This window comes from Bos mutus, chromosome 6, assembly GCF_027580195.1.
Source record: "Bos mutus isolate GX-2022 chromosome 6, NWIPB_WYAK_1.1, whole genome shotgun sequence".
In the NCBI taxonomy this organism is placed as follows: Eukaryota; Metazoa; Chordata; class Mammalia; order Artiodactyla; family Bovidae; genus Bos; species Bos mutus.
The window spans coordinates 2,605,062-2,619,742 of NC_091622.1; the positions used below are offsets into that span (position 1 = coordinate 2,605,062).

Sequence of the window (14,681 nt, forward strand, 5' to 3'; positions counted from 1 at the left end):
CCAGCTTGAACATCTGGAAGTTTGTGGTTCACTTATCGTTGAAGCCTAGCTTGGAGAATTTTGAGCATTACTTTACTAGTGTGTGAGATGAGTGCAATTGTGCGATAGGGTGAACATTCTTTGGCATTGTCTTTCTTTGGGATTGGAATGAAAACTGACCTTTTCCATTCCCATGGCCACTGCTGAGTGTCCCTGGTCATAATTCATGGAAGGATACAAGATGATAACCAAATTTGGGGGGGGTTTATTATTTTTTTAATTTAATTGTTTTTATATTACAATATAGTTGATATACAAGATGAGTTAATTTCTGGTATACAGCAAGTTGATTCAGTTATACATATACATATATCCATTTTTTTCAGATTCTTTTCCCATATAGATTACTACCCTAACCCTAACCCTAAAAGATACATGTGCTTCAATGTTCATTGCAGCACTATTTACACAGGCAAGACATGGAAAAAAACTTAAATGTCCATCAAAAGATAAATTGGAAAAGAAGAGGGGGTGCATATATACAATAGAATATTGCATTACATCAGTCATAAAATGAATGAAATCATGCTGCTTGCAACAACATGGATGGACCTAGAAATGATCATTCTAAGTAAAGTGAGTCAGACAGAGAAATGGATCATAGATGTCATATATGGAATCTTAAAAAAATATGAAAAATTTACAAAGCAAAAACAGACTCATAGATGTTGAAAATACATCATGGTTACCAAAGGGGAAAGGTGGAGGGAGGAATAAATTAGGAGTTAGGGACTGACATGTACACACTACTATATATAAAATAATCAACAAAGACATACTGTATAGCATAGCAAACTCTACTCAATATTAATATTAATCAATATTAATCAAACTCAATATTAATAGTAATCTACATTACTACAGAATATTGAGTAGAGTATATACATTTTATTGTATATATGCACCCCCTCTTCTTTTCCATTTTATCTTTTGATGGACATTTAAGTTTTTTTCCATGTCTTGTCTGTGTAAATAGTGCTGCAATGAACATTGAAGCACATGTATCTTTTACAATCACGATTTTCTCTGAATATATGTTCAGGTGTGGAATTGCTGAATCATATGGTAGCTCTATTTTAGGTTTTTGTGTTTAAGAGCATTTGCATTATAAATATCATCTATAACCCTTTATTTACAACACAATGTAAATTAAAATCTCTATTTCATTTTCTGAAAGAAATGCAAAGTCCTTCCATGTCCTGTACATACTGGCCACTCTTGAAGTTGGTTAGTTCTTTATTATTTGAAAAAAAAAAAAAAAAAAAAAAAAAAGGCAGATATTTTCCAGACATAGCAGCAGTACTTTTTAGCTTTAGAATAAAATCAGGAAATATCATTAATTCCACTGTTGCCTGAGAAAACAAGCCAATATCTGCTTTCAAGTCCCCTTATATCATAGACTGTCATAGAAAATTATAAGCCTTCCTTTGGGAGTTCTGAAAACATTTCTGAAGAACACTGGCATGGTATTAAAAAACAAAGCAATTTTGACTCAACTAGATAAACAAATTTGGACTACCTCAATAAGGGAAAAATCTGTCATTAGAGGAGACATTTTAGAGGACTAATTTTAATTATATTAATTGTAGACTATATTTTTATGACAGAAGATCATTTTATTAAAACATGGGATAAGAAAATTGAAGTAAAATGTCAGTATCACATAATTATTTTGCTCTTATATTTCCAAACTACAAAATGTTTGGAAGTTACTATACTGTAACTTCAGTATTTCAAATCCTACTTGAATATAGGTGAAGTAAATACCTAAACAAATAAATCACGTGTATGTCATATCTAATAAATATCCAAGCACACAAATTGTAAGCACTTATTCCAGTAATTACTATTTATCAGAGCTTCCATTTATACTTCCTTTGAGGAACTGTCAAGCCACTTAATGAAATCTAACTTGTGCCACATCCTACATTTTACCCCACATATTCCTAGCTTGAAAATTTTATCAGGTTTTAGATAATAATTTTTTTTTATTTTCAAAAATTGTAAACTTGCAAAAGATAAAGATTCATTTTTTTAAGTGTAATAAATTCTGAAGTCATTAAACAGTTACAAAATATTTTGGCTACCAACTGTTTCCCTGGAGATCAATCAAAATGATGGAATAACCTATTTTTAAAATGACAGAATGATCTCTGTTCGTTTCCAAGGCAAACCATTCAATATAACAGTAACCCAAGTCTATGCCCCGACTAGTACACTGAAGAAGCTGAAGTTGAACAGTTCTATGAAGACCACAAGACCTTTTATAACTAACACCCAAAAAAGATGTCCTTTTCATTATAGGCGACTGGAATGCAAAAGTAGGAGGTCAAGAAACACCTGGAGTAACAGGTAAATTTGCCCTTGGAGTACGGAATAAAGCAGGGCAAAGGCTAATAGAGTTCTGTCAAAAGAATGCAATGGTCATAAAAAACACCTTCTTCCAACAACATAAGAGAAGACTCTACACATGGACATCATCAGATGGTCGACACCGAAATCAGGTTGATTATATTCTTTGCAGCCAAAGATGGAGAAGCTCTATAGAGTCAGCAAAAACAAGACTGGGAGCTGACTGTGGCTCAGACCATGAACTCTTTATTGCCAAATTCAGACTGAAATTGAAGAAAGTGGAGAAAACCACTAGACCATTCAGGGATGACCTAATCAAATCCCTTATGACTATACAGTGGAAGTGAAAAATAGATACAAGGGACTAGATCTGGTAGACAGAGTGCCTGATGAACTATGGATAGAGGTTCATGACATTGTACAGGAGACAGGAACCAAGATCATTGCCAAGAAAAAGAAATGTAAAAAAAGCAAAATGGCTGTCTGACGAGGCCTTGCAAATAGCTATGAAATGAAGGGAAGTGAAAAGCAAAAGGGAAAAGGAAAGATATACCCATTTGAATGCAGAATTCCAAAGAATAGCAAGGAGAGATAAGCAAGCCTTCCTCAGCAATCAATGCAAAGAAATAGATGAAAACAATAGAATGGGAAAGACTAGAGATCTCTTCAAGAAAATTAGAGATACCAAGGGAATATTTTATGCAAAGATGGGCTCAATAAAGACAGAAATGGTATGGACCTAACAGAAGCAGAAGATATTAAGAAGAGGTGGCAAGAATACACAGAAGAACTATACAAAAAAGATCTTCATGACCCAGATAATTACAATGGTGTGATCACTGACCTAGAGCCAGACCTCCTGGAATGTGAAGTCAAGTGGGCCTTAGGAAGCATCACTACGAACAAAACTAGTGGAAGTGATGGAATTCCAGTTGAGCTATTTCAAATCGTGAAAGATGATGCTGTGAAAGTGCTGCACTCAATGTCAGCAAATTTGGAAAACTCAGCAGTGGCCACAGGACTGGAAAAGGTCAGTTTTCATTCCAATCCCAAAGAAAGACAATGCCAAAGCATGCTCAAACTACTGCACAATTACACTCATCTCACACGCTAGTAAAGTAATGCTCAAAATTCTCCAAGCCAGGCTTCAGCAATATGTGAACCATGAACTTTCAAATGTTCAAACTCGTTTCCGAAAAGGCAGAGGAACCAAAGATCAAATTGCCAACATCCGCTGAATCATTGAAAAAGCATGAGAGTTCCAGAAAAACATCTATTTCTGCTTTACTGACTATGCCAAAGCTTTGACTGTGTGAATCACAATAAACTGTGGAAAATTCTGAAAGAGATGGGAATACCAGACCACCTGACCTGTCTCCTGAGAAATCTGTATGCAGGTCAGGGAGAAACAGTTAGAACTGGACATGGAACAACAGACTGGTTCCAAATAGGAAAAGGAGTACGTCAAGGCTGTATATTGTCACCCTGCTTATTTAAGTTCTATGCAGAGTACATCATGAGAAATGCTGGGCTGGAGGAAGCACAAGCTGGAATCAAGATTGCCGGGAGAAATATCAATAACCTCAGATATGCAGATGACACCACCCTTATGGCAGAAAGTGATGAAGAACTAAAGAGTCTCTTGATGAAAGTGAAAGAGGAGAGTGAAAAAGTTGGCTTAAAGCTCAACATTCAGAAAACTAAGATGATGGCATCTGGTCCCATCACTTCATGGCAAATAGATGGGGAAACAGTGGAAACAGTGGCTGACTTTATTTTTCTGAGCTTCAAAATCACTGCAGATGGTGATTGAAGCCATGAAATTAAGACACTTGCTCCTTGGAAGGAAAGTTATGACGAACCTAGAAAGCATATTAAAAGCAGAGACATTACTTTGTCAATAAGGTCCATCTAGTCAAGGCTATGGTTTTTCCAGTGGTCATGTATGGGTGTGAAAGTTGGACTATAAAGAAAGCTGAGCACAGAAGAATTGAACTTTTTGAACTGTGGTGTTGGAGAAGGCTCTTGAGAGTCTCTTGGACTGCAAGGAGATCCAACCAGTCTATTGTAAAGGAGATCAGTCCTGGGTGTTCATTGGAAAGACTGATGTTGAAGCTGAAACTCCAATACTTTGGCCACATGATGCAGAGAGCTGACTCATTTGAAAAGACCCTTATGCTGGGAAAGATTGAGGGCAGGAGGAGAAGGGGACAACAGGGGATGAGATGATTGGATGGCATCACTGACTTAATGGACGTGGGTTTGGGTGGACCGCAGGAGTTGGTGATGGACAGGGAGGTCTGGTATCCTGAGGTTCATGGGGTCACAAAGAGTCAGACATGACTGAATGACTGCACTGAACTGAATTAATGGGCTAGTCTCCCCACAAAACATCAAAAAATGCATGTACATATGGAAAAATTCTCACTAAAACTAACTGGAAGAAAGCCTCCTGTACAACCAAGGCTGTAAAAAAGATATATTTGTGACAGAGTAAGACAAGAAGGTAAGTGATTAGTTTGGGACCTGTGCCCCTGGTGGGGAACTCAGAAGGAAAGAAAGGAAACGTGAGTGGAGTACTGCCCTGTAAAGGGAGCTGTTCCAAGCTCAGTCCTGGGGTCTGACACTGAGGAGGCAAGCTCCCTTTCTGGATTTAGGATTGCTGAGACTAAAAGGAGGACAATGGGAATCCTGAATACTCATGAGGAGTGCATGTTGTCTTGCCCCTGAGGCAGGGCACAGAGAGGTCTGCTCTAGTGGCTGCTAGAATTCATGCAGCCACCTTAGCACATGCACCAGCCCAAGCTGAGCAAACGCCCTGGCCTCACTCAGTCCATGCCACAGTGTGGCACTGCATGTGGTCAGGTCATGACTGGGAAATGATTCCACTGTAGGATACAGTGGTGACCTGGTTCCAAGGCAGAGCCTGCATGGGGCAGTGGTGTTCAATGTTGACTCTTACTCAAACAGTGTATCGGAAGCTGCCCTGGTCTCTTACAGCTGATGTGATACTGCAGCTCACCCACAATACACGCAGAGTCCACACAGGCCTTGCAGATCCACAACAGGGCAGAGGAGGCAGAAACTGGGGGCAGTGATCAGCTGTGAGGGACAAAGGAAATGTACACCTGAGGTTGAATGTGAGCAGAGTAAGGGGAAAACATACAAACACGTGTACAAGCAGTGCATTTAGAGACAGCTTCAACTCCTGTATGCAGCCAGCCCAAGCTGAGAGGTTGCGTGGGGCCCAATTGCTCCAGCATTCTGTCTCTCTGGAGTAAGAATCCCAGCTCAGGGAGGGGGAAAAAAAAAAAAAAACACATTTAAAAGGGACAAAGCCAGCTTGTGCCTGACTCCAGCAACTTAGGATCAGTCACCACTCCTAGTAGGACAGCAATGGCCACTGAGCATACAGGAAGCCCTGCCTCATGCCCAGTTTCAGCTCTGGGCTCCATCTCCAGTCCCACCTCCTACTAAGGTGGTAGTTGCCAACACACCCTGGGGAAAGCTGTGCCTGGCATCCACATCAAATCCAAACCTCCCACCAAAGGCACCGGGCACACAGTCTGCAAAGTCATGCCTTTACGTAAGAACACAACTTCAAGATAGCAGTTGGTAAATGTTTGGCCTAAATTCATAGAAACAGAGAAAATTAAGCAAAATGAAACTGCTCTCAATTTGAAGAGTAAAATAAAAAACCTGAGAAAAATAATGAAACAGATTACAAGATGAATTTTAACAAATGGTAATAAAACTATTAACTAAATCATGGGAAAGAATGAATGTACACAGTGAAAATTTTATCAAGGAATTAGAAAATACGAGAAGATCCAATTGGAAATAAAGAATTCAAAAGCTGAAATAAACACACACACACACACACACACACACACACTACAAGGAATGAATTTGCAAATGATCCTTTATATAGAAAATGCTCCACCCAACAACTACTAGAACTAATAAATGAATTCAGCAAAGTTGCAAGATTCAAGATTAATATACAGAAATCTGCTGATAAATATATAAAAATTCGTCTCTCCTCCTGTCCCCATCCACTGGTTCTATTTCTCTGGAGAGCCTAACTATACATTTATCTTGATAGAAATCAGCATTTAAGCTATGTTCAGGTTTACCAAAACCTTCTCCTTAGTTCCATATGTATATTAGCAAAACAAACAGTATCAGATATCTAGTACTGAATGACAGTATCTCATAAATATATGACCTAAAAAATTGTTCTTTTCTAGTAGCTTCGTTTTTGTTTTTCTTTTTTTGTTAACTGATATCTAATTTATGGTTAAAATGTTCTCTAGAATTTTGAGTATTTAGATAGATCATGAGTCCATCTCTATTTTCCTAAATGTACTAATGAAAATGAGTGAGTTTTGTGCCTGAATTATCTAAAGAATCTGTATCTTTCAACATTAAAAGTTTCTATGCTTAATTTGGCACATGTCATCCTAGATAAAGAGATTATTATTCAAAGTCTAATTCAAATAGGAAAAACCTGTTCCAAATTTCAAGAAAAATAATATATAGAAAGTGTGTTGGAGGCAACTATGAGGAACATAAAATTATGTCACTCAGTTGCTTACATCAAGCATTTCCAGTAAGTGAAATTTAATCTAAAATATTATCCCACAATTATGTCATTCCTTTCTTTTTTTTATGTAGCTAGAGAATCAAATGAGTGCTACTATCATGTGTTACTGTGTAGCACATGGGGTAGTGGAAAATGAGGAAGAATTTAAATATAAATATAATCATCTTGCCATGTTTGTCAGACCTAGTATAATTACTATTATAGAAATCTATCTAAACTAATTTAGGCTTTATATAAAAGATTTATTGGCACATGTAACCAATCTTTTTCCACCAGAGTAGTATACCTGGGCCACAGGGTAACAGGATCAGAGGACTTGAAAACTGCCAGAATTCACTCCCTATATCTCTTGCCCCTTTTTTATCTGCATGCATTCTCTTTATTCAGTCAATCTGGTATTTTCTGACTGGCTTAGAAACGAGAGTACAAAAAACTTTATTGATATTGTTCATCTTTTCCATGATCCAGCGGATGTTGGCCATTTGATCTCTGGTTCCTCTGCCTTTTCTAAAACCAGCTTGAACATCAGGAAGTTCACGGTTCACATATTGCTGAAGCCTGGCTTGGAGAATTTTGAGCATTACTTTACTCGCGTGTGAGATGAGTGAAATTGTTCAGTAGTTTGAGCATTCTTTGGCATTGCCTTTCTTTGGGATTGGAATGAAAACTGACCTTTTCCAGTCCTGCGGCCACTGCTGAGTTTTCCATATTTGCTGGCATATTGAGTGCAGCACTTTCATGGCATCATCTTTCAGGATTTGGAATAGCTCAACTGGAATTCTATCACCTCTACTAGCTTTGTTCGTAGTGATGCTTTCTAAGGCCCACTTGACTTCCCATTCCAGGATGTCTGGCTCTAGGTCAGTGATCACACCATCGTGATTATCTGGGTCGTGAAGCTCTTTTTTGTACAGTTCTTCTGTGTATTCTTGCCATCTCTTCTTAATATCTTCTGCTTCTGTTAGGTCCATACCATTTCTGTCCTTTATCGAGCCCATCTTTGCATGAAATGTTCCTTTGGTATCTCTGATTTTCTTGAAGAGATCTCTAGTCTTTCTCATTCTGTTGTTTTCCTCTATTTGTTTGCATTGATCACTGAAGAAGGTTGTCTTATTTCTTCTTGGTATTCTTTGGAACTCTGCATTCAGATGCTTATATCTTTCCTTTTCTCCTTTGCTTTTTGCTTCTCTTCTTTTCACAGCTATGTGTAAGGCCTCCCCAGACAGCCATTTTGCTTTTTTGCATTTCTTTTCCATGGGGATGTTCTTGATCCCTTTCTCCGGTACAAGGTCACGAACCTCATTCCATAGTTCATCAGGCACTCTATCTATCAGATTTAGGCCCTTAAATCTATTTCTCACTTCCACTGTATAATCATAAAGGATTTGATTTAGGTCATACCTGAATGGTCTAGTGGTTTTCCCTACTTTCTTCAATTTAAGTCTGAATAAGGAGTTCATGGTCTGAGCCACCATAAGGAGGTCCTGGTCTTGTTTTTATTGACTGTATAGAGCTTCTCCATCTTTGGCTGCAAAGAATATAATCAATCTGATTTTGGTGTTGACCATCTGGTGATGTCCATGTATAGGGTCTTCTTTTGTGTTGTTGGAAGAGGGTGTTTGTTATAACCAGTGCATTTTCTTGGCAAAACTCTATTAGTCTTTGCCCTGCTTCATTCCGTATTCCAAGGTCAAATTTGCCTGTTACTCCAGGTGTTTCTTGACTTATTACTTTTGCATTCCAGTCCCCTATAATGAAAATGACATCTTTTTTGGGTGTTAGTTCTAAAAGGTCTTGTAGGTCTTCATAGAACCGTTCAACTTCAGATTCCTCAGCATTACTGGTTGGGGCATAGACTTGGATTAGTGTGATACTGAATGGCTTGCCTTGGAAACGAACAGAGATCATTCTGTCGTTTTTGAGGTTGCATCCAAGTACTGCATTTCGGACTCTTTTGTTGACCATGATGGCTACTCCATTTCTTCTGAGGGATTCCTGCCTGCAGTAGTAGATATAATGGTCATCTGAGTTAAATTCACCCATTCCAGTCCATTTCAGTTCGCTGATTCCTAGAATGTTGACATTCACTCTTGCCATCTCTTGTTTGACCACTTCCAATTTGCCTTGATTCATGGACCTGACATTCCAGGTTCCTATGCAATATTGCTCTTTACAGCATCGGACCTTGCTTCTATCACCAGTCACATCCACAGCTGGCTATTCTTTTTGCTTTGGCTCCATCCCTTTATTCTTTCTGGAGTTATTTCTCCACTGATCTCCAGTAGCATATTGGGCACCTACTGACCTGGGGAGTTTCTCTCTCAGTATCCTATCATTTTGCCTTTTCATACTGTTCATGGGGTTCTCAAGGCAAAAATACTGAAGTGGGTTGCCATTCCCTTCTCCATTGGACCACATCATAGAAAAAGCAAGAGAGTTCCAGAAAAACATCTCTTTCTGGTTTATTGACTATGCCAAAGACTTTGACTATGTGGATCACAATAAACTGTGGAAAATTCTGAAAGAGATGGGAATACCAGACCACCTGATCTGCCTCTTAAGAAATTTGTATGCAGGTCAGGAAGCAACAGTTAGAACTGGATTTGGAACAACAGACTGGTTCCAAATAGGAAAAGGAGTACGTCCATGCTGTATATTGTCACCCTGCTTATTTAACTTATATGGAGAGTACATCATGAGAAATGCTGGGCTGGAAGAAACACAAGCTGGAATCAAGATTGCTGGGAGAAATATCAATAACCTCAGATATGCAGATGACACCACCCTTATGGCAGAAAGTGAAGAGGAACTCAAAAGCCTCTTGATGAAAGTGAAAGTTGAGAGTGAAAAAGTTGGCTTAAATCTCAACATTCAGAAAACAAAGATCATGGCATCCGGTCCCATCACTTCATGGGGAATAGATGGGGAAACAGTGGAAACAGTGTCAGACTTTATTTTTCTGGGCTCCCAAATCACTGCAGATGGTGACTGCAGCCATGAAATTAAAAGATGCTTACTCCTTGGAAGGAAAGTTATGACCAACATAGATAGCATATTCAAAAGCAGAGACATTACTTTGCCAACAAAGATTCATCTAGTCAAGGCTATGGTTTTTCCTGTGGTCATGTATGGATGTGAGAGTTTGACTGTGAAGAAGGCTGAGTGCCAAAGAATTGATGCTTTTGAACTGTGGTATTGGAGAAGACTCTTGAGAGTTCCTTGGACTGCAAGGAGATCCAACCAGTCCATTCTGAAGGAGATCAGCCCTGGGATTTCTTGGGAAGGAATCATGCTAAAGCTGAAACTCCAGTACTTTGGCCACCTCATGTGAAGAGTTGACTCATTGGAAAAGACTCTGATGCTGGGAGGGATTGGGGGCAGGAGGAGAAGGGACGACAGAGGATGAGTTGGCTGTATGGTACCACTGACTCAATGGACGGGAGTCTCAGTGAACTCTGAGAGTTGGTGGTGGACAGGGAGGCCTGGGCTGCTGCGATTCATGGGGTCACAAAGAGTCGGACACAACTGAGCTCTGACCTGATCTGATTTGATTCTTCATCTTTCTTTTGAAAAAGAACTGAAACTTTTTGTCTAATGTTAATTCTAAAAAGCCTCCAGGAAGTGTTATTCTTGACACAGACTGGATAAAATCCTATCTTTGGACAAATAATAGTCAAGGAGGTGAAGTATCATAATGCAGCCAACTTCAGTCAGCTACTGCTTCGGAGACCAATTCTTGCAGACACAGAAGTCTGTACCAGAAGCATACAATGGAAGGGACAACAGTAGTACATGTATAACTAAGGGGAAGAAGTATGGGAAGAGACTCATTAGGTGTCTACTACACTGTCCTCAGAAGTTAAAATAAATGAGTTGGCATGCACAACATTCTATTAACTTTTAGAATGAAATCTTAGGACATCCATTAGTTTGTTGACATACAGTTTGCTTTGAACACACCTAAACACAAATATATCAGGAATGGAAATAAAGTGAATCATACCCAGAGTACAGAGACCAATTAGAACTGTAACATTACAGTGCTGAATTGCCTGTATTCAAGGAAATAGCCGCAATTTTCTCAAGACACCTAATTTGACAGCTCACAATGCTCTACCACACTTGATGTTTATAATCCTAATTATGAGAGCATAGCAGAAATTACCAACATTGTATTATCAACAAATAATACATCAGAATATCTCAAAGAACAGACTCAAAATGAAAGGTTCTCATACAATAAAAAATGGAGTGCTTATAAATAAAGACTAAAGTTGTGGTATCTAAAATGGCACAATCATTTCCCCTGAATAATGTTCCAGAAAATCAATAACACTTTAAAAGAAACATAGCATTGCCTGCAGAGTTTGAAATTGCAGCCTCCAACAACATTACTTCGTGTTGATATCAATTTGGCTCAAGGGCAAGTTGTTTAACTAGCAGTTCGTCCCCAACTGAGTACCAACACTGTCTGCTGATGACCATGTCTGTACACATGGTCTGATATTGGCTCAAGGCTTTGTTCCATAGCTCAGTGACTGCATTCTGCTTGCAGCAAATGGCCCAGTCACTAACTGAGATAATATCCACCATCATGCCCTTGTATCTAAACTGACAATGTTTGCACTGCTTCCAACTGTTTCAATAATCCTCACATGAGGAATATTCCTCCCTTATTGAATACTTAAAGGAGTTGGAAATCTTCAGAGGTCATAATCCATGATCATGAGTGCAATATTTCTTATACAGCAGTTTTGTTTTGTTTGTTTGCTTTCTTTTATCTTAGTCACATTCACTGACTCTCAGGAAGATCAGAAAGATTTTTGTCTCATGTTTTGTGGAAGCTTTAACCATTCTATACCATCTGTTATTGTTTAGTCACTAAGTCTTACCTAACTCATTGTGACACCATGCACTGTAGCCCTCCAGGCTCCTCTGTCCATGGAATTTCCCAAACAAGAATATTGGAGTGGGTTGTCATGCCCTCCTCCAGGGGATCTTCCCAACTCAGGAATCAAACTCTAATCTCTTGCATTTCCTGCATTGGCAGGTGGATTCTTTATCACTGAATCATCAGGGAAACCCTCCTAAACCATCTACTATAGGAAAATCTTCCAGAGGATAGTGAATGTAAATTATTCATCTTTTCTTTCCCTAGCACAGATTCTACTCTAGGAAGCACTTGAGAAAAGTTTGTTGATTAAATAAATACAATCAGCTCTTCATATCCACAGATTTTTCATCCATGGATTCAATCAGCCATGGGTTGAAATTATTCCAAAAACTTCCAAAAAATTCCCAAAAGCAAAATTTGAATGTGTTCCATGTTGACACTGTTTACATGATATTTATATTGCATTTACCATTATTTACATAGCATTTCCATTTTATTAGGTAGTTTCTAATACTATCTAATCTAGAGATGACAACATATATAGAAATATGTTTGTAGGTTATATGCAAATACACAAAGGGCTTGAGGGTCCACAGATTCTGGTATCAGCAGAGGTCCTGAAAGCAATTCCCTGCAGACACCAAGGGGCAACTGTAAATAAAGGCGCTTCCAACTAGGAAAAAATAACCCCACTAGAAGTGGAGGGGATGATTTTCCACAATCCAGTGGCAACTGTATCCATCTTTAAGATTAAATGAATGTTCATTGTATAAAACATGATAATGATAGATGTTGATTATGACTCATTTTTCATTGCATTTATCATTAATGGAAAACTGACAAAAACAAAGGATTTGCCAGTGAGGTAGGAGAAAATCAAGTTAAAGAAGACAGTTTCAGAGGAGAAAATAATACATTTTGTTAAATACTACTTGTTAGTCAAGTCAAATGAAAGACTAAAAATTGGTCATTGTTCTTGTAAAGTAGAAGTCACTGGTTAACCTTGCCATGAGTGTTTCAGAAGAGAATTGAGGAGGAAAGTCTGCTCAAAATGTCTGTTAAAGAGAATACGAGGTAAGAGGAAGTAGTGTTTTAAGCAATGTTTATGATGAGCTTTGCTCTAAGAAATGGCAGAATACAGGAAGAAAAAGATTCATGGGGGCCAGAGGCAAAGGCAGGAAAGTTACAGGATGTTTGTGTGATGTGATAATAAAAACAAGTGAGGAGAGATGGATAAAGATAGAGATCATGGATGTGATTAAAGAAGTAAATTTGCAGTGAGTGCTCACAATGTTTTAGGGAGATTTACTTACTTTCTCAAATTTAATTATTAAAACAACCCTTGAGGTAAATATTCTTATGTTGTTTACAGATCAGTTTAGCTCAGTTCAGTCGCTCAGTCATGTCCTACTTTTTGCGACCCCATGAATCGTAACACTCCAGGTCTCCCTGTCCATCAGCAACTCCCGGAGTTCACTCAAACTCATGTCCATCGAGTCGGTGATGCCATCCAGCCATCTCATCCTTTGTCATCCACTTCTCCTCCTGCCCCCAATCCCTCCCAGCATCAGGGTCTTTTCAAATGAGTCATCTCTTCGCATAAGGTGGCCAAAGTATTGGAGTTTCAGCTTCAGCATCAGTCCTTCCAATGAACACCCAGGACTGATCTCCTTTACAATGGACTGGTTGGATCTCCTTGCAGTCCAAGGGACTCTCAAGAGTCTTCTCCAACACCACAGTTCAAAAGCGTCAATTCTTTGGTGCTCAGCTTTCTTCACAGTCCAACTCTCACATCCATACATGACCACTGGAAAAACCATAGCCTTGACTAGATGAACCTTTGTTGGCAAAGTAATGTCTCTGCTTTTGAATATGCTATCTATGTTGGTCATAAATTTCCTTTCAAGGAGTAAGCGTCTTTTAATTTCATGGCTGCAGTCACCATCTGCAGTGATTTTGGAGCCCAGAAAAAATAAAGTCAGCCACTGTTTCCACTGTTTCCCATCTATTTCCCATGAAGTGATGGGACCAGATGCCATGATCTTAGTTTTCTGAATGCTGAGCTTTATAAGTACATGGATTAGAGAGGTTTGGTAACTTTCTAAAGTCACATAGCTAGTAAGAGGCAGAATCAACAGTTAAAATGAGGACTGTGTTGATATTTTAATTTAATGACTTAAGTTTAATTGAGGACTGTGTTGATATTCCATGAGCTTGATCTATTATTATTTACTTTGTCAAGTCCCTAAAGTACAGTCACTAATTTTATCTGAACTTGGGGCCATGAAATTCTTTATGCAGCTTTCCAAGTACCTAAGAATTATCTTTGGTTCTAAGAAAAGAACCAAAAATAATATTTTTAATAAATCTCAGCTATATCATTTTCATTCTTAAGCTACAGAAAGTAAATATAAATATTTAGCTATATCAACTTACAAATAGTGTTTATACATCTCTGGCCAATTTTTTCAACCTTGACAGCAATTTAGAGACAGAGAGAACTTAGCCATTTATCTCCCAGAGTCAAACAACATGATTGTGGGTATCAAGGCAAGGAGAGGTTGAATTATTTGTCCATGATAAAGATGAGGTTAGAGGAAATGGCAACCCACTCCAGTATTCTTGTCTGGAGAATCCCAGGGATGGGGGAGCCTGGTGGGCTGCCGTCTGTGGGGTCGCACAGAGTTGGACAAGACTGAAGTGACTTAGCAGTGGCAGCAGCAGAGGGATTGCCCTGGTGATCCGGTGGCTGAGACTCCACTTTCCCAATACTAGGTGCACAGGTTTGAT

The 14,681-nt window shown here is 38.7% G+C and overlaps 1 pseudogene; it reads right to left on the reverse strand.

Annotated features, from left to right (window-relative positions):
• Window positions 1–5,353: 5,353 nt before the first annotated feature.
• Window positions 5,354–9,298, reverse strand: LOC138988258 (craniofacial development protein 2-like; annotated as a pseudogene).
• Between the last annotated feature and the right edge of the window lie 5,383 nt (window positions 9,299–14,681).